Consider the following 24,869-nt stretch of genomic DNA (forward strand, 5'->3'; position numbering starts at 1 on the left):
AAGAATAGTTTCCAAAGAAGCAGGTATCTAGACCCAATTTCTAGGTCTTTAGATTTCTTTAACTCTTTTCTTTCCCTTCCTTCTCATTTTTTTTTTGCTTCCTCAACCTGCAAAGAAAAGGATGTTGGTTTTGGCCTCCATGGAGAGGATTGTCATTATGGCCTTCCTAAAGGCAAGCCCAGAAAAGCAATCAATGAATTGAAGCTGAGGCAAGATGAGGAAATATAAAAGTATTGGGTTTTGGGGAGAAATTTCACAGAATACCTAGCATCCCAGAATCAAACTAAAAAAAAAAAAAACCAGTGATTTATAGTCATAGACATTGGCCTATATCACAGGGCAATTTAGTGACATGCCCTTTCTCACAAAGCAAATAAATGACAGAGTAAGAATTTTCCTGATTTCCAGTTCAACATTACATCTGTAACTCCTTGTTTCCTCTAATATTTCAAGCGACCCAAAAACAATATTGTAAATCAGAGGTATCAGACTTGTAGTCTATGCAAAACTCCTTGATTTGCCAACCAAATTAGATTAAAATGTAATTGGAAATATATAGTTAAATAAATAAAAATGACATAAATAATGTTAATTTGAGGTTTTCTAAGTCACTAACCAACACTTATAGATTTATTTCTATTTGAATTTGACATCAATTCTATAGGTAAATATGGATATACACAACTTTTGCTATGGTGGTAGCAATATAAATGTAGCAAATACACAAGAAAGAGCATGATGGCCACAGGAACCAGTCCTTTCTGGGGGGAGATGTAACTTCCTTGACTCTCCATTTTTTCCTTATGAATGATGGTTTTAAAGGTAGAATATAAATCTTCAGGAAACTCAGATTAACATATGTATTTAGATCTCATTTGCATGGCATAGGGAGTTGCCAGATGAGGAAATTCCCTGTACTACTGCCTATTATTAGTTCCTCTGTGACTTCAGAGTCCTAGATAATTCTGAGGGCATGGAGATAATAATTGACTTGCCCAGTTCCATGTGGCTGCAGTGGTCACTATGTATAGGTTGTAGGAGTCTACCCAAATATTTCTGGCTCTTTAGACCCAGAAGGACCCAGTTCCTTTCCATTATTACTACATGCTGCCTGGAAAACATCAGCACTTAAAACAACAACAATCTTCCTCCCTCCATTTATTCCAAGTTGGTTCTAAAATGAAAGTTAGGTAAGATGATTTCTAAATTCAAACAATCATAGATTTTTAGGAATGCATGCTGGAACCAGACATTAACAAGTCTAACCCCCAAATGAGGAAAATGAAACCCTGAGAGATTAAGGGACATGCCCCAAATTATATAGAATACCAAAATAAAAATAATAGTTAAAATCAAAATATTAAGACAAATAGTCGGTAATGCTTTTATAATAGCGATATTACAATGATTTCTTTAACTTTATAAATTTAATTTCAGCTTAATGTTGTGTATTTAAATGTATTCATTCCATTAGAAAACTGATTGATTATTTCAAACTATTGGTTCATTAAACATACAAAACAATTTATTTTAAGCATGTTTGGTGAAATTGACTGAACCTTTGAATGACTGCCTGCTCAAAATTGTTCTGTTAGCATAAATACTGCCTAATTTCAAAAGTCTCCTCATAAAACATTTTCATTTTTCTGAATTGTATTTCTAACATGTCTTGTCCAGTATTCTTTGCTATTCAGAGAAAACAAAGTTAGAAAACACACACACACACACACACACACACACACACACGACTCAATAAAACCTGTATCAAAAAGAAGCATTTGTTTCTCATATAAGTTGTAGGAGCAAGCAAACAATGTGTGTCATGAAAAACTCAACTGCAAGAAAGATGTGAGCAGGGCTTTTACTGTCTCCTATAGTAATAAATGCATTACCCATCTTTTCCTCACATTGATATTCTACAGTTGACATTACCACTGCCTGCTGTGTTAGGATTGGTATAACTAACCCTGCAAATATGATAGCAAATTCTGAAGTCCAATGCAGTATGTGTGTGTGTGTGTGTGTGTGTGTGTGTGTGTGTGTGTGTGTGTGTGTGTGTGTTTATGTGTGTTCTTATATAGGCTGTTAAACTGCTATGCTGGCTGAATATATAAGTATAGACATTATTTTAAAATGATTAATTATATCCTGACAGTCATAAAGGGCAATTGGTGGTGAAGTGCATAGAGCATGAAGCCTGGAGTCAGGAGGATCTGTGTTCAAATCCAATCTCAAAATGTGAGGTTCTGTTTCTCTGAGTTGTTAATCGTTCTCTGAGTGGAGATCTCTTGGGGAGCTTCTGGGGAGGCAGACTTGGCTGTAGTTCTGTATTGTGTCTTTCAAAGTCTTGAATCTTTTCCTGTCAGAATCTCTCCAGCTAGTTTCAATCGCTAGCTCCCTCTGAATCCAAAGCCTCTAGTCAGCACGAAAGTAGAATCTTGAATCTCTTTCTTCCTGAATCCTGGCTCGGAATCTCCTCCAGCTTCCCTGAAGTTCTCCCAGGAAGTCCTTCCCTTGACTCACTTCAGACTGACTTTTTCCAGACTGTAACCTCTTTCAGACTGCCTCTTTCCAGACTGCTTTCTTCCAGGCTGTATAAATCTAGGCAAGTCAAACTGGTTGTCTCAGTTTCCTCATCTGTAAAATTAGAGAAAGAAATGGGAAACCCCTCCAGTATCTTTGCCATGAAAAACCCAAATGGAGTCACCAATAGTTGGACACAACTGAATAATATTAGAAAGATATTACACACATTACATACTATATATTATTTATTTTTAGTCATATAAGAGTTGTTGCTAGATGTAGATATCACCACTACACACCTGTCACATTGGGTAGAATAACAGGGAAAGATAATACAGAATGTTGAAGGGGATGTGGGAAAATAGGGACACTGACATATTGTTGGTGGAACTGTGAATATATCCAGCTATTCTGGAGAGCAATTTGGAACTATGCTCAAAAAGTTATCAAACTGTAAATATTCTTTGACCCAGCAATTTGCTACTGGGTTTGTATCCCAAAGAGATCTTAAAGAAGGAAAAGGGACCAATGTTTGTGGCAGCCCTCTTTGTGGTGGCCAAAAACTGAAAATTGAATGGATGCCCATCAATTGGAGAATACCTGAATAAATTGTGGTATATGAACATTATGGAATAATATTGTTCTGTAAGAAATGACCAACAGGATGATTTCAGAAAGGTCTGGAGAGACTTACATTGAACTGATGCTGAGTGAAATGAGCAGGACCAGGAGATCATTATATACTTTAACAACAATACTATATGATGATTAATTTTGATGGACATGGCCATCTTCAACAATGAGATGAACCAAATCAGTTCCAATAAAGCAGTAATGAACTGAACCACTTATACCCAGTGAAAGAACTCTGAGAGATGATTATGAACCATTATATAGAACTCCTAATACTTCTATTTTTGTCCACCTGCATTTTTTATTTCATCCACAGGCTAATTGTACACTATTTCAAAGTCCGATTCTTTTTGTACATCAAAATAACTGTTTGGACATGTATACATATATTGTATTTAATTTATACTTTAACATATGTAATATGCATTGGTCAACCTGCCATTTGGGGGAAAAGGGTGGGGGGAAGGAGGGGAAAAGTTGGAGCAAAAGGCTTGGCAATTGTCAGTGCTGTAAAATTACCCATGCATATATCTTGTAAATAAAAAGCTATAATAAAAATATATATGTAGATATCAATGTTTGTGGGATTATTTCAAAAGAAAATTTTATAATTTTCCTCTTTCTATATAAGGTAGCAGTCCTCCAGGTTCATAACCTTCAAATCATCCTCAGTTCTTCACTCTTCCTTTTCTCCTATGTTTAATAAGTTGCCAGGTCTTGTTGATTTTTATTTTCATAACATCTCTTGTATTTGTACTCTTCTCTCAATTCACATCCCTAAGTTTGGGCCTTCATCATCTTTTGTCTGAACTATTTAAATTGCCTTTTCATTTCATCTTCTTGTTTCCAGATTCTTCCCCCACTTCAATTCATCCTCTTCCAGATTGATCTGTGGAAAATAACATTCCCCTGTTTAAAAGCTAAAATTGCCTATGTCATAAATTGAAAACTCCAGTATTTGTCATTTAAAATTCTTTGCTGTCTGGCTCCAAGTACTCTTTCCAGATTTATGTCACATTACTCTAATACATTCTGGGCTCTATATAGGATAATTTGCTTGCCAAATTTCATGTATAAACTACTCCATCTTCCATCTCAGTACCTTTGCCCAAACTGTCATCCACGCCTCAAATCTTGTTGCTCATTTATGCTTCTTGGAATACCTAGTTCCCATTCATGTTTAGCTCACACACTAGCTCCAAGAACACATTTTTATGTTTTCCTTCATACTATTCAAAGATTGCTGCTCCATCTCAATTGCTTTACTGACTGTGTATATTTCATATTTACTTATCTGTGTATATTTTGTGTCTTCTCTCCTCCATCTCTCTGCTGTTTTCCATTCTTCCACAAAACAGAATGTAAACTCTAAAGTCAAACTCTATTTTTTCTTTTGCCTTTGTCCAGGTCTTCTTACAGTCACTTAAATTTAGCAAATGTGTGATAATGTTTGCTGAATGGAATTAAATGGAATTTGTCAATTTTAATTAAATGTAATGCTTTAAAAGAATATTCTTTACTTAATAAATGAATCAATGGATTAGAAATTGCCCTCAATATGAAAAATAAAGATAGATCATTGGAGACAAATAATTTAACATTTTCATGCCCACATTCTTTATACTATACCAAATCCTAAAAATAGTCTAAGAACCATCAATGCTTGACCCAGAAAGAAGACTATGCAAAACATTAAACACTGATGGCCCTAAACAAGTTCAGATTAATTAACTTTTAATAAGCTTTCTAACAGTTCTATTTGATATATTAGAAAACATTCATTTCTATGGTCTCTTCAAGGCCTAAATAAAGCATTCTCCCATGCCATATGTATCTTCCAGTCCTTCTCAAGAAAGAAATTTTCTATATGGTTATGTAATTTTCATAAGTTATATAAAGCCATACTGAATATAAACAAACTGGCTTTTGTTATTAGGAGAAATCTATTATAAAATAATTTTAAAGAGCTAAGCAAAACTGAATAAAGACAGTATTTGAGAATGTGATTTTGAATGACTAAGAAGGAAAATCCTAATTTATTTTATTATACAACATAGTTGTATGTTTCTTACCTTTTTGTTAGAAATATACCCAAATTTGGTTTTCGCTAGTCTAATTATGGTAGCAAGGTCAATACTTATTTTTAAAAGGGATTTTTTTTCTCATACATGTTTCTCTAAAAGATTTTCCTTATAACGGTCTTGACCTAATTTTTTTCCCCATGATATCCTTCCAAATACTATGAACATTCTTTCTTTGAGGATTCTGTATAATAGATCTCTGATGAATAATATTAGCTCTTCAACCACCAGGCCACATCCCACATATTGGCTTTCTGATATTTAAGAATCATTCACAAAATAAAATACTCAGTAAGAGCCTTTTTGAATGTAGTAAAAAAGAAGAAAATGTGTGTGAATACGTCTCAATAATATTATTATCTTTCCATTTCTGAATTTAGATCTGAGATGAAAGAACTATTGGTTTAAAAATGAGATTGCAGGTAGTAGAGACAGAAGAATCACAAAACTTTTATCTTATGAATTACTTTGGAGGGTAGCCAAGATTGTAGAGAGTAGAAATGTCTTTAGCTGAGCTCCCCCTGGTGTCCCTCAGATCAATACCATCTTAAGCTTCTGAACTGGTTTTGGAGTGACAGAACCCAACACATTTCCAGAAGAAGAATTTTTGGAAGAACTTCAGAAAAGGTCTGTTTTAATTGAGCAGAAGAAGAGGCAGCCAAGTCCAGATGTATTGCAGGGAGCTGGGGTGGGGAACCAAGGTATTCTGGGCTTTGAACAACAAGGAATCTACTGTGAGGCTCTTAAACTACTCTGTCCTGATTATAAGTGATTCAGCAGTTTTTCTGTGAAACACCCAAAAAAAAATACAAAAGGCAAATAGTGAGCCTTAGAACCCCAGAATAACATGGGACCTGGCCACACATATCCAACACTGGAAGTCAGTCAGCAGCACCAACCCCAGGATAAACTGAAGTGGCTGTGGCCCTTTTGCCTTAAGAGCAGACCTCAATCTTTTTTTTTTTTTTTTTTTTTAATTAATTTTATAATTATAACATTTTTGACAGTACATATGCAAGGTAATTTTTTACAACATTATCCCTTGTACTCCCTTCTGTTCCAAATTTTTCCCCTCTTTCCCTCCATCCCCTCCCCTAAATGGCAAGCATTCCCATAAATATTAAATATATTATAGTATATCCTAGGTACAATATATATGTGCAAAACTGAATTTTATTGTTGTCGTTGTTGTTGTTGCAAAGGAAGAATTGGATTCGGAAGGTAAAAATAACCTGGGCAGAAAAACAAAAAATGCTAACAGTTTACACTCATTTCCCAGTGTTCCTTTTCTGGGTGTAGCTGATTCTGTCCATCATTGATCAATTGGAATTGGATTAGCTCTTCTCTATGTTAAAGATATCTACTTCCATCAGAATATCCTCATACAGTATCATTGTTGAAATGTATAATGATCTCCTAGTTCTGCTCATATCACTCGGCATCAGTTCATGTAAGTCTCTCTAAGCCTTTCTGTATTCATCCTGTTGGTCATTTCTTACAGAACAATAATATTCCATAACATTCATATACCATAATTTACCCAACCATTCTCCAATTGATGGGCATCTGTTCATTTTCCAGTTTCTAGCCACTACAAAAAAGGGCTGCCACAAACATTTTGGCACCTACAGGTCCCTTTCCTTTTTTAGTATTTCCTTGGGATATAACCCCAGTAGTAGCACGAGCAGACCTCAATCTTAAAAAAAATATGAGCCAAAAAAGCAAAAACAACTCTGACCATAGACACCTTTTATGGAGAAAGAGAAGAACAGACCTCAAATCTTGAGAGTTCTAAAGGCAAATCACTTTCAGATGAAGCCCCAAAGGGTGATATGATCTGTCCCATTTCACCAGGTTCTCTTGGCAAAATTCAAAAAGGATCTTAAAAGAGAGTTAAAAGAAAAATGGCAACAGGAAACAAGATCTTTGCAAGAGGATATGGAAAAGGAAAAACATAAATTATCTAAAGAATACTATTTAAAATAGATTTAATGAAATGGAAAAAGCATATAACTCCTTACAAAACAGATATGAAAAAGAAACCATTTCATTTAAAAAAAAAATCTGTGAAATGGAAAAAAAATGCAATGACCAAAACATCTCATTTAAAATTTCAATTGGCCAAATTCAGAAAAAAAAAGATAAAAAATCTAACTGAAGAAAACAATTTACTAAAAATTAGAATTGAACAAATGAAAGTGAATAACTCAATGAGACTTCAAGAATCAGTCAAACAAAAAAAAAAGAAAGAAAGCAAAAGAAGAAAATGTAAAATACCTCATTGGAAAAACAATTAACCTGGAAAATAGATCTAGGAGAGACAATCTCAGAATTATTGGACTTCACATCATCTTTTAGAAAATCATCAAGGAAAACTGCCCTGATGTGCTAGAACCAGAGGGCAAAATAGTCATTGAAAGAATTCACTGCTCACCTCTTGAAAGGGACCTCAAAATAAAATCTCAAAGGAACATCATAGCTAACTTTCAAAATTATCAAATCAAGGAGAAAATATTGCAAGCCAACCATAAGGAAACAATTCAAATATCAAGGAGTCATAATTAGGGTTACCCCATTCTAGCAGGTTCTACTTTAAAGTACTGAAGGGCCTACATAATCTGACATTATGAAAGGCATAAAAACTTGGATTGCAACCAATAATCAACCATCCAGAAAAAGTGAGAATTATCTTTCAGGGAAGAAATGGATATTTAATGAAAAGTTGAATTTCATTTATTTCTGTTGAAAATATCAGAGCTGAATAGAAAATTTGCTCTTCAAATACAGAACTCAAGAGAAGCATAAAAATGTAAAAAGGAAAGAAAAAAATAACTTTCTTTTAAAAGTTAAAAAGCTTATATCCCCATATGGAAAGATGATATGTTTAACTCTTGAGATCTATACTCTGTTATGAGTATACTTAGAGGCTGCAAGGATAATTTGATTTAATTGTGATGATATAAAAAAGAAACTAGAGAAGGAAAGAAGAGGAGGAAAATGGAGTTAAAATGGGGTAAATTATATCTCATGAGAAGGCAAAAAAGACTTATTGCAGTTGAGCAAAGAGGAGTGTAAGGAGCCTTTAAATGGGTGCCACAGCAAATCGGGAGATTGAGGCCCGGAAGTAATTTCTGTGGATATTAGGACTGCCCTTGGGCGGGATCCTGGCCATATTGAGATAGCTTCGTAATGAGTGACTCTCTCGCTGATTGGCTGTGTGTGTGACCTCACAGGCCCTATGTAAGCCCACTGCAGGCAGCAATCGCCCTCTTTAACCTGGCGTTCTTCACCTTGGATCCCCAGCCTGGGTGGCCAAGCCAAGATGGATAGCCAAAAGAGGTAAGGGTTTTGGTAGTGAACACATGGGTCTTCTGACCAGGTGTTCACTCGGGAAACAACAAGTCAGGGCATCAGTTAGGGCATTATGTGAGTAGGTATAATAAAGGCTTTTAAGATTACACATGGCTGTTCTTGAGTGCGCTACCGGTTATTAAGCTAGTAATTGTAACTTCCAGGAGAGCACGTTACAAATGGCGCTCAATGTGGACGCATCAGAAATTATCAGGTTTTGAAAATATTTAATATTCAGAATTAAGATTCTGAAAGATCCGGTAGAAACGCCACTTAAGAGGGAAGACAGAGAAGCAATATGGACCCAGGTAACTCTGGGATCAGGCTCAAGGACACAGCTGAACATAATGCTTATATAAAGAGGTTAAAGAGCCAGATGGAAGATCTTTTAACAAAGATCACCACTGAAGAACAGCAGGAAGCTTTTAATCACCCCATTAAATATATCTCGGAGAGGGAGCAACCTTGAGCTAATGCGTATATATGACAGTATAGAGTATAAAATGCCACAGCAAGAGTTGCTAGAATTGCAGGTTAAACTACAGACTGAGATAGAGAAAGAAGAAAAAGCTAGGTTACTACAGATAGAACAGGAAGAGTTCAAACCAGTGGCTGAAACTAAGGAAGGAAATAAATGAACCACATGGACTTCAGTTGTAGAAATTCTTCTTAGCATTTTGTTGGTTTACCTTGTGCATTGTTGTTTTAAGGAATTTATCCATTACTCTTCCATTGAGAAGAAGTTTAGTTCTTTTTATATGCAAAGCTCAGGTTTGATTTTAAATCAGCCTTTGGGGAATTTTCCAATTCTTCTTCCCTCTGCCTCACCTTCTTGGGCCAAGGGAGAAGGGGGAGGAGGAAAAGGAAGGGCGATAATACCATCAGCACTGCCCATTAATCCATTCAAAACTCCTGTGTCTTCATTTCAAAGGACAGGAGTAGACTTTATGCCCCAAGGCAAAAAGGAATTGTGGGGTATTGAGTATAATCAGAAAAGTTTTAAAAATACAGTTCAGTTAATTTCTAAGAAACCTTACAGGGATAAGACCTTGCAGTTAGAGAGAGTGGAGTTTTATACTTGTAAAACTGCTAGGATCGTCTTTGGAGAGTTGAAACTCCTCTTTTCTTACCTCGTGGATTTTCCACTTCCACAGGTGGGCTTGATTTCCCAACCCCCTATGAGTAATTATAAAACAGTGTTTATGTTTAGAATGATTTGGAAAATTGCTGTTTTAATCACTAGAATAAATAGACAGTGTGTGATCTTTGACCCAGGAGGAAAAGCAATATCAGATTTGTTGATTCACCCTCCTGAAGTACAATTCGGTATCAGAAACTCAAACTTTAATTTTTAGGCAAAAGAATTCAGGGATATAGCCGAGTGTTCTTTTTTCATTAACTGTATGAGTGGATATTTTAAGAGCAATGGACATTATGGCTTCATTCCAATCTGGAGAAGCAGCTAGACATGCGATCAACCATTTTTCTATTATAGAAATTTCACATGCATTTAAGACAGTTTATGGATTGGCTTACAAATACTTTGCCTTTAGGTGTTTTTGCATTGAATTTGACTTTGCCCATTCCATTGGCATTTCTTATAATCCTATTAGTAAAGTCGTTACTGCACATACTATATCCCCAAGATCTTCTCTTCTAAACAAGAGAAGGGAATTTTGGGATATGAACAAGATGTAGCAATACATATATGTGATTGCTTGCAATTAAAAATTTTTGATTTTACATTTTTAAACACTTTTGATTTTACATTTTTAAACATTTTTGATTTTACATCTTCAAAGTATTTTGATCTTGCTAAGTTATTTTGATTTTACATTTTAATGTTATTTTGGTTTTATATTTTTAATCTATTTCGGTTTTACACTTTTAAATTATTTGGGTTTTACATTTTTAAATTCTTTGCCTTTTACCTTAGCAATGCACTTCCGGGCATACACAGAAAGTGCAGCTAAGTGACAGACTGACTCACTTTTGTCTGACTTTTGTTAATCTTTTTGACAACAACTTTGTTGCCACTGTGATGTGGAAAGGCCTGGATGGCATTTGGAAAGGCCCAAGTTGGGCCCCGGGGACATTCCTTCCTAGGTGCAGATCCAGCAGTAGAGTTCATCCCCACAAGAGACATTTGTAACCTGGGGATCCAAGAGAAGGACCAGACAACAGCCCAGAGGGACCAGCCAGATGTCCGCAGCCCTTCAGACAGCCCTGATGACAGCAACGTCCCTCCTGACCGTGACACCAGAGACAGCACACAGTTCCAGTGTTGCAGCTGAAATGGACTGTTTCGGGTGATATGCAATATAAAGACTGTAAATGGACAATGGGCCTGCTTGCTCCTCCCGTGGCTACTTGCCATATGGTGGCCTGGGGAGAGCCTTTGCCCTATGCTTTCTATTGAAGGACTATGCTTTTAAATTAGTGGGTGAAAAACCAACGCACCCACCTGCCGTTGTTATTGAGACAATGTTATTGGACATGACTTTGCTTATGTGCACCTGTGAAACTAGAATTGCTCTAGGATTGTGAAAAGTGCAATTGAGAATTGTATTAAGCTAGAATTGTTCTAGGATTGTGAAAAGTGCGATTGAGAATTATGATAAGCTAGAATTGTTCTAGGATTGTGAAAAGTGCAATTGAGAATTGTGATAAGCTAGAATTGTTCTAGGATTGTGAAAAGTGCAATTGAGAATTGTGATAAGCTAGAATTGTTCTAGGATTGTGACAAGTGCAACAGAAAATTGTAAGAAACTAGAATTGGTCTAGAACTGTGATAAATGTAACTAGAATTGTGACAACCTACCTACTGATATTTGTTAACTAGAATTGTGATGTTTTACCTTGTTGACTTCCCACCTCAGTGTTGACATCCTACCTCATTGGCATCCAACCTCTTTGGCATATTATCTCGAGTATGACTTTGATGAATGGGTTGAACACTTGGGCCACTGTTGAGCCTGGTTCTTATTGTCATACTTCTGTTTACTGATCTGCTGCTTTGTACCTCCTTGGGCATAACACTCTGTCATCTCATGGATCAAGTGAACTATAGCTGGTGCTAAAAGTTTAGCTTGGTGAGATGCGCGGTTTCCGCAAAACAAGAGAAAGGGAATTGTAAGGGGCCTTTAAATGGGTGCCACAGCAAATCGGGAGATTGAGGCCCGGAAGTAATTTCTGTGGATATTAGGACTGCCCTTGGGCGGGATCCTGGCCATATTGAGATAGCTTCGTAATGAGTGACTCTCTCGCTGATTGGCTGTGTGTGTGACCTCACAGGCCCTATGTAAGCCCACTGCAGGCAGCAATCGCCCCCTTTAACCTGGCATTCTTCACCTTGGATCCCCAGCCTGGGTGGCCAAGCCAAGATGGATAGCCAAAAGAGGTAAGGGTTTTGGTAGTGAACACATGGGTCTTCTGACCAGGTGTTCACTCGGGAAACAACAAGTCAGGGTATCAGTTAGGGCATTATGTGAGTAGGTATAATAAAGGCTTTTAAGATTACATGTGGCTGTTCTTGAGTGCGCTACCGGTTATTAAGCTATAGATTCAAGAGATTGTGGCCAGAGACCTTAGAAGGCCTCAGAGGAGGTGAGCTGGGTAGAGTTCACACTGCAAAGGAGAGTGGTCAAAGGTACTCTGGTGGGTCTAGGACAGACTAGTAATTGTAACTGCCAGGAGAGCATGTTACAGAGGAGAGAGGGATGAAGATTGTGTGAATCTTATTCTCATCAAATTTGTCCCAAAGAGAGAATATCAGACATATTTAGCTTCACAGAGAAGCTTGTCTTACTCTATAGGGAAGTAGGAGGGAAAGGGGAAAGAAATGGGGGAGGTTAATAGAAGAGAGAACAAAAGTAGAAGGCTAAAGGTATAAGAAAAGGGGGGAGGCTGCAAAAGGGGAAGGCAATTTGAGGGAGACAGTGATCAATAACAAAATACTGAGAAGGAGAGAAAGGGGGAAAGGGAAGAGATAAGTATAACTGGGGGAAAACAAAATGGCAGGAAATAAAGAGTTAGTAATTTTATCTGTGAATGTAAGTGGGATGAACTGTTCCATAAAATGGAAGCAGATTAGCAGATTGAATTAAAAGCCAGAATTCTACAATTTCTTGTTTACAAGAAACACATTTAAAGCACAATGATACATTTAGAGTAAAGGTAAAAGGCTAGAGCAGAATCCATCATGCCTCAGCTGAAGTCAAAACAAAACAAAACAAAACAAAACAAAAAAAACAGGGGTAGCAATCCTGATTTCAGATCAAGCATTAACAAAAATAGATCTAATTATAAGAGATAAGGAAGGGGGTGGAGCCTTCCCTCATTACCAATTAGTTAAATCAATGTAAATAAATGTAGTCCCTGATTCTGTAGAACTTAAAATCCCAAACAAATAATAATTCTGTTTCATCTCTATCACTTTTACTTATTGATAAGCTAATTTTTTTTTCTTTTATATGAGAAAGTCCAAAGAAATCTCTGGTCAAACAAGGCTGATGAGATTGTCTCTGTAAGAAGTTAAATTCATTCTTTTAATTTGTATTATACTTCTGAAACCATTTATAAAGGAAGATTTTGTTTATGTTAAGACAAGAAAGTGAGTCCAGATATGAAAATGTATTCATGATAGTTTCAAAAGTTGTCCTAGGGGGCGGAGCCAATATGGCGGAGAAGATACACGTGAATTTATAAGCTCCCTTCTTCCCTCAATACCAATTAGTGAAATCAGCCTCAAAAATAACACTGGACTGATAGAAACCACAAGGACTGGAAGCATGACTTACCAGCTGAAGAGAATCTGGAGTTTCAACAGAACTTCCCCAGTTCCCAGGGGAGGAAGATCAAAGGCCAGCACAGACAGGGTGAGGTGCTAGCACACTGCGCCAATCCAGCTGGAGAGAACTCTGGGATCAGAGAAGCCACTGAGATAGAAGAATCTGGCACAGGCTGTTAGCTCTTCTCTGCTTATAAAGCAGCAGCTCAGAAGAGAAAAACAAGCCACTTTAACATATAAAGCCAGATACTAGAACCACCCCAATCTGGAAGTGACCTAACAGATCTCGGCAAGTCTGTGCAGCTGCTTTCTGCTGCCCAGGGCTTCACTTTGGGGTAGTTAAGAGCTTGAACAGCAGGATGCAACGTGAGGCAACATCTAATTTACATAGTGCAGGGCTTGGCTGGAGGTTGTGGAACACAGCCGTGGAAGTCCCAGAGAAGCAGAATCTTTGAAATAGGGACAGGGGTTTCTGGGCAGACACTTCCAGTTTGAGTGCAGGGGCTTTTCAGGTCAGCTGCTGATATCCCCGCCCCACAGAACGCATTGGCTGGGCTTTGTGTCACCTTTACTGTTCAGTCTTAAACCTCAGGGAAGTCTCTAGGACACACAGTGGGGTCCTTCACTGGGCAACCCTCACAGCACAGTCGTACTAATCACCTCTGAGGCACTTCCAGGGAGGGGGAGGGGAACTCTCTTACAGAGCTATCTCTTAGCTCAGGCACAGGGGCCGCAGCATCCATCCAGTTTGGGAAGAAGCTGGTAAAGAATTAAATAAATAAACTTCTTACCCTAAGGGCAGACCCCAAAAGACTTTTTAACCATGAGTAAAAAGCTAAAGAGAACCACTGATTCCTTCTACACAGAGAAAGAGTGGGTAACCAACCCCAAAGGAAGTTAATAGCAGAGAGTCAGCAGATAACAGCCTAAAGAGGAACTATACCTGTCCCCCATCACATAATTCTCTCCTAGAAGAGACTATTAAAAAGTTAAGAGAGTTTGAAGAAAAATGGGGAAAGGAAAGAGAAGCTATGATAGAGAATAACAACATTCTGAAATTTGAGTTGGAAAAAATAAAGAATTCACAGGAGATGCAGGGAAACAAAATTTGTGAATTAGAAAAGGTTAAAAAATCACAGGAAAGTAGGATTTTTAAATTGGAAAAGATAAAAAATTCTCAAGAAAGTAGGATTTCTGAATTGGAAAAGATAAAAAAAAGTCTCAAGAAAGTAGGATATCTGAATTGGAAAAAGAAAATAATTGTCTAAAAAATTAGGGATATGGAAAAAATTCAATAGAGCAAAATAATTCATTTTAAAATTCAATTGAGCACATACAAAAAAGAACGAAAAAATGTGAATGAAGAAAATAACTCATTAAAAATCAGGACAGAACAAATAGAAATGAATGATTCATTGAGAACCCAAGAATCAGTCAAACAAAACAAAACAAAAATGAAAAGCTGGAGAATAACGTCAAAAACTTACTGGGAAAATCTATAGACCTGGAAAATAGATCTAGGAGAGATAATCTGAGGAACATTGGACTTCCCGAAAATTATGATCAAAAATAGAGCCTAGATTCTATTTTACAGGAAATCATCAAAGAGAACTGACCAGAAATAATAGAAACAGAAAGGAAAATAGGTGTTGAAAGAATTCATCGAACACGTTCTGAAAAAGACCCTAAAAAAAGAACTCCATGGAATATTGTGGCTAAGCTGCAGAATTATCACACAAAGGAAATAATATGGCAAGCAGCTAGAAAAAAGCAATTGAAATATCAAGGGGCCACAATAAAGGTCACTCAAGATCTGGCTGCCTCCACATTAAAAGATAGAAGGCACTGGAACCTGATATTCTGAAAGGCAAAAGATCAAGGATTGCAACCAAGAATAAACTACCCAGCTAAATTTAGCATTTTCTTCCATGGAAGAAGATGGTTATTCAAAAAAACAGAGGAATTCCATTTGTTTCTAAGAAAAAAACCAGACTTAAACAAAAAATTTGATCTACATCCACAAGACTGAAGAGAAACAGAAAAAGGTAAAAAGAACTCTTGAGGACTGTATCTCTGTTGTGGATATACAGAAAGTCCGCATGGATAATTTGATTTTACTGATATAAAAAAGGGGGGAGTAGTAAAGGGAAGGGGTAGTATCAGAAAAAGGGGAAGGAGTGATAAAAAGAGGGAAACTACATCCCAGGAAGAGGCATGGAAAATATACCATATCTGAAGGAATTTAGAGAGGGGGAGAAATATTGTGAGAAACTTACTCTCATCAGAATAGGCTCAAAGAGTAAATAATTGACATATTTGTTTTTCAGAGAACTCTCTCTCACCTCATTAAAAGGGGGGGAGAGTAAAAGGAAAAAGGAAAAGGGGAATAAGGGTAAGGACTTGGAAGGAGAGAGGAGGGATACTAAAAAAGGGAGGGCTGGGCGTCACAAGTGGGGTCTATAAATTAAATATTGGGGAAGGGGTTCAGAAGGTCAAGGGAAAAAGCATAATCTGGGGATAATATGATGGCAGGAAATACAGAATTAGTAATTTGAATTGTAAATGGGAATGGGATGAACTCTCCCATCAAACAGAGACAGATAGCAGACTGGATCAAAAGTCAGAACCCTACAATATTTATTTACAGGAAGCACACTTAAAGCAGGGAGATACATACAGAGTAAAGGTAAAAGGTTGGAGCAGAATCTATTATGTTTCAGGTAAAGCCAAAAAAGCAGGGGTAGCCATCCTTATCTCAGATCCAGCAAAAACAGAAGTTGATCTAATTAAAAGACATAAGGAAGGAAACTATATCCTGCTAAAAGGTAGCATAAACAATGAAGCCATATCAATATTAAACATATATGCACCAAGTGGTATAGCATATAACTTTTTAAAGGAAAAGTTAAGAGAGTTGCAAGAAGAAATAGATAGTAAAACTATAATAGTGAGAGATCTCAACCTTGCACTCTCAGATTTAGACAAATCAAACCACAAAGCAAATAAGAAGACATTTAAAAAGTAAATAGAAGATTAGAAAAACTAGGTATGATAGACCTTTGGAGAAAACTGAATGGCGATAGAAAGGAATATATTTTCTTCTCAGCAGTTCATGGATCCTATACAAAAATTGACCATATATTAGGACATAAAGATCTCAAAATTAAATGCAGGAAGGCAAGTAATAAATGCCTTCTTCTCAGATCACAATGCAATAAAAGCTACATTCAGTAAGAAGTTAGGGGTAAATAGACCAAAAAGTAATTGGAAACTGAATAATCTCATCTTAAAGAATGACTGGATGAAACAGCAAATTAGAGAAACAATTAATAATTTCACCCAAGATAATAACAATGATGAGGCATCATACCAAAATCTATGGGATGCAACTAAAATGGTAATAAGGGGAAATTTTATATCTTTAGAGGCTTATTTGAACAAAATAGAGATAGAGAAGATTAACGAATAGGGCCTGCAACTTAAAAAGCTAGAAAAAGACCAAATTAAAAACCCCCAACCAAAAATTAAACGTGAAATATAAAAATTAAAAGGAGAAATCAATAATATTGAAAGTAAAAAAAAAAAAAAACCTATTGAATTAATAAATAAAACCAAGAGTTGGTTTTATGAAAAAGCCAATAAAATAGATAAATCTTTGGTAAATCTCATCAGAAAAAGAAAAGAGGAAAATCAAATTGTTAGTCTTACAAATGAAACGGGGGATCTTTCCACCAATGAAGAGGAAATTAGAGAAATAATGAGTTACTTTGCCCAACTTTATGCCAATAAATTTGATAACTTAAGTGAAATGGATGACTTCCTCCAAAAATATAGGCTTCCTAGATTAACAGAGGAGGAAATAAATTGCTTAAATAGTCCCATTTCAGAAAAAGAAATAGAACAAGCTATTAATCATCTCCCCAGGAAAAAATCCCCAGGACCAGATGGATTTACATGTGAATAATACCAAACATTTAAAGAACAACAAACTCCAATGTTATATAAACTATTTGAAAAAATAGGGGATGAAGGAGTCCTACCAAACTCCTTTTATGACACAGACATGGTACTGATACCTAAACCAGGTAAATCAAAAACTGAGAAAGAAAACTACAGACCAATTTCCTTAATGAATATTGATGCTAAAATTTTAAATAAGATATTAGCAAAAAGAATTTAGAAAATCATCCCCAGGATAATACACTATGATCAAGTAGGATTTTTACCAGGAATGCAGGGCTGGTTTAATATTAAGAAAACTATTAGTATAATTGACCATATTAATAATCAAATTAATAAAAACCATATGATCATCTCAATAGATGCAGAAAAGGCATTTGACAAAATCCAACATCCATTCCTTCTAAAAACGCTTGAGAGTATAGGAATAAATGGACTATTCCTTAGAATAATCAGGACCCTCAGTAAGCATAATACCCAATCGAGATAAACTGGAACCTTTCCCATTAAGATGAGGAGTGAAACAAGGTTGCCCACTATCACCATTACTACTCTATATAGTACTAGAAATGCTATTCTCTGCAATAAGAGCCAAGAAAGAGATTCAAGGAATTAGAGTAGGTAATGAGGAAATCAAACTATCACTCTTTGCAGATGACATGATGGTATACTTAGAGAACCCCAAAGACCCTGCTAAAAAGCTATTAGAAATAATTCATAATTTTAGCAAAGTTGCAGGATACAAAATAAACCCACATAAATCCTCAGCATTTTTATATATCACCAACAAAATGCAACAGCAAGAGATACAAAGAGAAATTCCATTCCAAACAAATGTTGAAAGTATAAAATATTTGGGAATCCATCTACCAAAGAATATTCAGGAATTATTTGAGTAAAATTACAAATCACTTGCCACAAAAATAGTCAGATTTAAATAATTGGAAAGATATTCAGTGCTCTTGGATAGGCCGAGCGAATATAATAAAGATGACAATACTCCCCAAACTAATCTATTTATTTAGTGCTATACCAATCAGACTCCCAAGAAACTATGTTAATGACCTAGAAAAAATAACAACATTCATATGGAAGACTAAAATGTCGAGAATTGTAACGGAACTAATGAAAAAAAAGTCATATGTAGGTGTCCTAAAAAGCTATGTTATATAGCAGCAGTCACCAAAACCATTTGGCATTGGCTAAGAAATATACCAGTCGATCAGTGGAACAGATTAGGTACAAAGGACCAAAAAAGGGTACATCTATAACAATCTAGTCTTTGACAAATCCAAATATACCAACATTAGGAATAAAAATTCATTATTTTAAAAAAACTGTTGGGAAAACTGGAAATTAGTATGGCAGAAATTAGATATGGATCCACACTTAACACCATATACCAAGATAAGATCAAAATGGGTCCATGATTTAGGCATAAAGAATGATATCATAAATAGATTAGAGGAAAAAGAGGATAGTCTACCTCTCAGACCTGTGGAGGAGGAAGGAATTTGTGACCAGAGGAGAACTAGAGATCATTATTGATCACAAAATAGAAGATTTTGATTACATCAAACTAAAAAGTTTCTGTAAAACAATACTAATGCAAACAAGATTAGAAGGCAAGAAACAAATAGGGAAATTATTTTTAAATTAAAGGTTCTGATAAACATCTCATTTCGAAAATATATAGAGAACTGACCCCAATTTATAAGAAATCAAACCATTCTCCAATTGATAAATGGTCAAAGGATATGAACAGACAATTCTCAGATGATGAAATTGAAATTATATCCACTCATATGACAGAGTGTTCCAAATCACTACTGATCAGAGAAATGCAAATTAAGACAACTCTGAGATACCAGTTCACACCTGATTGGCTAAAATGACAGGAACAATAATGATGAATGTTGGAGGGGATGTGGGGAAAATGGGACACTAATATATTGTTGGTGGAGTTGTGAAAGAATCTAACCATCCTGGAGAGCAGTTTGGAACTATGCCCCAAAAGTTATCAAACTGTGCATACCCTTTGATCCAGCATTGCTGCTATTGGGCTTATATCCCAAAGAAATACTGAGGAGGGTAAAGGGACCAAAATGTGCCAAAATGTTTGTGGCAGCTCTTTTTGTAATAGCTAGAAACTGGAAGATGAATGGATGTCCATCAATTGGGGAATGGTTGGGTAAATTATGGTATATGAAGGTTATGGAATATTATTGCTCTGTAAGAAATGACCAGCAGGAGGAATACAGCGAGGTTTGGAGAGACTTACATCTACTGATGCTGAGTGAAATGAATAGAACCAGAAGATCGCTGTACACTTCAATGTTGTATGAAGATGTATTCTGATGGAAGTGGATATCTTCAACATAAAGAAGATCCAACTCACTTCCAGTTGATCAATGATGGACAGAAACAACTACACCCAGAGAAGGAACATTGGGAAGTGAATGTAAATTGATAGCACTACTGTCTATCTACCCAGGTTACTTACACCTTCAGAATCTAATACTTAATGTGAAACAAGAAAATGGGATTTACACACATATATTGTATTAAGTTATATTGTAACACATGTAAAATATATGGGATTGCCTGTTATCTAAGGGAGGGAGTAGAGGGAGGGAGGGGATAATTTGGAAAAAATGAATACAAGGGATAATATTATAAAAAAATTACTCATGCATATATACTGTCAAAAAAATTATAAATAAAATAAAAAAGAAGACTTTCATGAAGAAAAAAAAGAGAGAGGTAAGGAAGGAAACTATATCCTATTTAAAGATACAATAGATAATGTGGTAATATCAATACTAAACATATATGTACAAATGATATAGCATCCAAATTCCTAAAGAAGAAGTTAAGACAGCTGCAAGAAGAATTAGACAGCAAAAATATACTAGTAGGGGATATCAACCTTGCTCTCTCAGAACTAGAAAAATTGAACCACAAAATAAATAAGAAGATAAGGAGGTAAATAGGATTTTAGAAAATTAAGTGTGAAAAGAGAAAATTGAATGGAGACATAAAGGAATATACTTTTTTCTTTGCAGTACATGGAACCTATGCAAAAATCAACCATATATTAAGACATTAAAAACCTCAAAATCAAATGCAGAAAGGCAGAAATGGTAAATGTATTTTTTTCAGATAATGATGCAATAAAAGTTACATGAAGTAAAAGGCCATGGGTAAATAGACCCAAAATTCATTGGAACTAAATAATATAATCCTAAAGAAAGAGCGGATGAAACAACAAATCATAGACACAATAATTTCATCCAAGAGAATGATAATAATGAGATAATATACCACAATTTGTAGGATGCAGCCAAAGATATATACCTGTAAAAGTTGGTTCTATGACAAAAAAAAATAAAAAAATAGATGATTATGTCTACTTATCCAAGAGTTGTACTCCCAAAAACTTAAAGAAAAGACTTCTTTAAGTGTGTCACAGTGTTATCTTTCATCCAGAAGTCTACCTGGACAGAGGTATTACACAATCATTTAAGTTCTTACTATGTAAATACTATGTTATGTTCTAAGGAGACAAAATAAAAAATAAAACAGTCTCTGATTACAAGCAATTGAGAACCAGAAGTTGGGAGAAATATCTATGCTGATGACACTTGGGAAGAACTTTAAAGGCACCTAAAGTTTCTAAAATGAGGGAAAAAAGAGGCATCTTGTGCAAAGACATATTGATCGAAAATGAATTGTCATGAATGACTGGAGAATTACTAAATTGTAGACAAGTTGTAAATCTGCTTTGGTGTATATCAGTATTCCTTTATGTCAGCAAAATCATGGGCCTTAAACTAACAATAACAAGTATGGGGGAAGTAGATATCTCAGTATCTGAGTAGTGGATTAGAGTAGTGGGCCTGGAGTCAGGAAGACTTGAGTCTCAAAAAATAGTATGATCTTGAATAAGTAACTTAATCTCTGTTTGCCTTACTCCGCTAGAGAAATAAAGAGTTAAGCGATTTGCTTAGAATCCCACAGCTAGTTTCTGAGAGATGGATTTGAACTCAGGCCTTTTTGACTCCCATCTCAGTGTTCTATTCCATGTGTTATCTAACCTCCCATCTATATGAATGTAGATTCATATAGGCATAAACATGCATATATACATATACACATACACACATGCATGTGTTTATGTGTGTTTGCACAAACTAAAATAAAGTTCTTATAATTGTTGCTTTCATTTCTCTGAAAAATAATATATGGTTCTTTAAAAGTTGGTAAAGTACATTATATATAAGTATAAACATTATAGATGTTATCTCATTTAGTAATCAAAACAACACTATGTGGTAAATTATATTTTGCCCTTATTTTACAAATAGGGTACTGAGGATTAAGTGACTTGCCCAGGGTCATACTGCTAGGATCTGGGACATTATTTGAACTTATTTTTTCCTGATTCCAATTCCAACATGCTATATACACTGTGTCACTGAGTAGCATCAATAAATTAAGTACTTTTATTGAAAGAAAAAATTAAAATTATTTTGTATATATTCATATTCTGAATAATTTGGGAAAGTATTGCAAGCAGTACAAGCACCACACTTGTGTTTGGTGTAACTTATTAAATATCCACTTAACTTTTTTCCAAATATATTTGTAAGGGATCTTTAGGCCCAAGATACTAGAAAATCATATTCATTAAAAAATTGGCCTTTTTTTAAATAAATGAAATCATAAATGATTTTATAGTCATTTTACAGTAGTTATGAAAGACTACATTTTTCCAAAATTAAATCTCAATTAGAATTTTGAGTTCAGTCCTAGATTCATAATATCCTAGAATTAGAGGATGTGAAGGTCCGGGCTAGCTCCTCTGAAGGGCTCAGAATAAATCCTTGTCAGGATAAGCAAAAGTCCTTGCCCCACGTTGGGTACCAAAGTGTAAAGTTCTTGAATTGTGAGGGTCTGGTCGTCTGCTCAATTATAATCCTTCTCTGGGAGGAGATCTGTAAAATCTTTTCCTCTGTGCTCAGGTTTCTTGGAAGCTCTGAATCTCCTCCAGCTCTTGTCCTTCCCCAAATCAGACTGGACTCCTTTCAGCCTGCCTGGCGTCACAACTCTATCCCAGATTCGATTCTCTCAGACCCAATGCTGCCCTTCTTTTATCCTCCCAGAGAATAGACATGTGAGAACTCAATGGGGTGTGGGAAAATACTTCCACCAATGAACTTGCTTCTCGTAGAATTCCTAAGGTGTAAACTCCCTTTAAAGGCCTAAACCAAAGGTCTGAGCCAAAGAACTGTCAAGTCAACGTGAGTTCTCACCCTTGTAATTGTCCAGACAACCTGAATTGTCACCTTGTAATCCTAACAAGAGGAGACTATAGAGACAATATAGGCCAAACCCATGATTCTTTGGAAACTCTTAAAGATCATCAATGACCCTCTATTTGTCAGATCCAGTAGCCTTTTTTTTTCATCAATTATTGCTGTTAACTTGTCTCCAAGTCTTTACACTGTTACTGCTACTGTTTTCTTTTGTTCTCAATGAGAACATCATGAGGGTGATGTCTTGACTTGCTCATGAATCAACGTATCAGCGTGAGGCAGAGCTATGCAAGATCATCAGACCTATTCTCTTCTTCAAAGTCTTCAAAGTCCAATGGCAAGTTAAAAGTCAATATTACTGGTGATAGCCTAGGATGTAGTAGGTGACAGTCTTTATACTATTATCTATCTTTACACTAGTAAGTATCTTACTTGTATGTAAGTATGTTTTTCCTTCTTCCACTACAGAAATATCATACCCCCTTCTTTTCTTATCTTTCTTACATAAATTTTCTTGTTTTCTTTGTTAGCTTTTTACCTTTTTCCTAATTCTTTGATATAATTATTTCTATAAAATTTGTACTTAACTTTTTTTTTCTCTTTTCTCTTTCCCTTTACAATCACATTTTTACACACAACTTTAATGATAACTTCTGTGCATATAATCTACAGTGGATATTTCTTGTTCTTTCGTCTCAGTCTCATTTCTCCTTACACACACACACACACACACACACACACACACACACACACACACACACATTCCAACCCCATTATTTTTCTCCCTAAAATTGTTTGTCTTTTTGTTTTATTGTTTTTGTCAGTCACCACTATTTATACTCCTCCAATATGTGAAAGTTTGCAATTAATCTTTGACTCCTCCTTTCCCCATAATTAACAAAATCAGTCTTTAATATGCTGTTACAATTTGTGTATTCATGATGTTTTTTCTAGTCCCACTGCTATTAGAGGTGTTAAGACCCACCCTCATCAACACATACTTATTTCTGCATAGGACCATAGGATTTATAGATGGCAGGGAGCTCATATTTTGTTAATGAACAAACTCAATCATAGAAAGGCAAAATTATTTGCCAAGTACCCCAGAGTTAGTCTGAGTTAGAATTTGAATCCAGGTCTTCTTGACTTGAGGTTAACTTTTTTTACCCATTAATACCATGCTATCTCTAAAAGACTGATCTCCTTTTATTCTTTCTTTACTCCAATATACTCAATATATAACAAATTCAATCTTTCTTATACATATACTGTCATATTGAATATGACAGTATATTGTTCCAACATCCTTTGCATATCAAGATAAGTTTATTCAAATTTGCATGGATGCATTTCTACTCTTATAATACTGCCCTTCACTCTTAAGTAATTTGTATTATACTGTTACCCAAACCAGATCTTATTTCTGCTGTTTGAGTTTGTTCACATTGTTTCCTATGCTTGAAATTTCATCCTTTCCCTTCTTCTGTTCTAACCCTTCCATTAAAAGCCTAAATTAAATTTCATCTTTTTCAGGAAGTCTTTCTGTATTTTCCTTGTTGGTAAAAATCTTTATACTTGGACTTCAATGTTATAACATCTGACTGATTTTTGCTCCAGATGCATATATCTTTGGTTAGAGATCTTACTCTAGTTTATAAGTAAACATTCTTTTATATAAACTAATTTTAATGTTCAAAAATTAAACTTTAGTTTGGATTATGAGAGGCTCAGTTTTTCAACCTTGTCTCCCTTATAATTAAGTGGGAAAAAGAAATAGAGACTACATCAAGTGCAGTTATCACTTCTTCTACCCAGTCAGTCACATTTTTGAACTTTTTCTATGCTGATATATCCAATAAAAGTCTGAAAAGGCTTGGTGGTAACCTATACTTTACAAAGTCTTGATGAATTTGTTTGAATAATATTGCTATTCCGGCCAAGATGGGGGCATGGAGGCAGACATCTGCTTAAGCTCTGTGTTTTCTCTCGGAACTTACTTCATGACAAGCCTCGGAGTTAATGCTTGACCGAAAAAGAAACCCACAAATAATCACCAACAAAAGACATCCTTGAAATTCGCCAGAGAAGGTCTGTGTTTGCTAGGGGAAGGGTCAAACGGACTAAGTGCAGATTGAGGGCAGGCAAGCCAGAGTGAGACAGACAGCTCACACAGCTCAGACCAGAGTGGGGAGGGGTGTGATCTCTGCAGTT

At 35.7% G+C, this 24,869-nt stretch overlaps 1 protein-coding gene across 20 annotated transcripts in view; it reads right to left on the reverse strand.

Moving 5' to 3' along the window:
- The window catches only part of LINGO2 (leucine rich repeat and Ig domain containing 2), a 1,288,153-nt gene that overhangs the window by 277,087 nt on the left and 986,197 nt on the right, over positions 1–24,869 (reverse strand). For 2 of the 20 annotated variants that reach the window (XR_012484577.1, XR_012484578.1), the window contains one exon: positions 1,457–2,637. The exons of the other annotated variants lie outside the window; for them this stretch is intronic. The gene's annotated coding sequence lies outside the window, so the exon portion shown is untranslated. Of the gene's footprint in view, positions 1–1,456; positions 2,638–24,869 lie in introns of those variants that run through there. 20 annotated transcript variants of the gene reach the window in all.

This window comes from Sminthopsis crassicaudata, chromosome 1, assembly GCF_048593235.1.
Source record: "Sminthopsis crassicaudata isolate SCR6 chromosome 1, ASM4859323v1, whole genome shotgun sequence".
Lineage (NCBI taxonomy): Eukaryota > Metazoa > Chordata > Mammalia > Dasyuromorphia > Dasyuridae > Sminthopsis > Sminthopsis crassicaudata.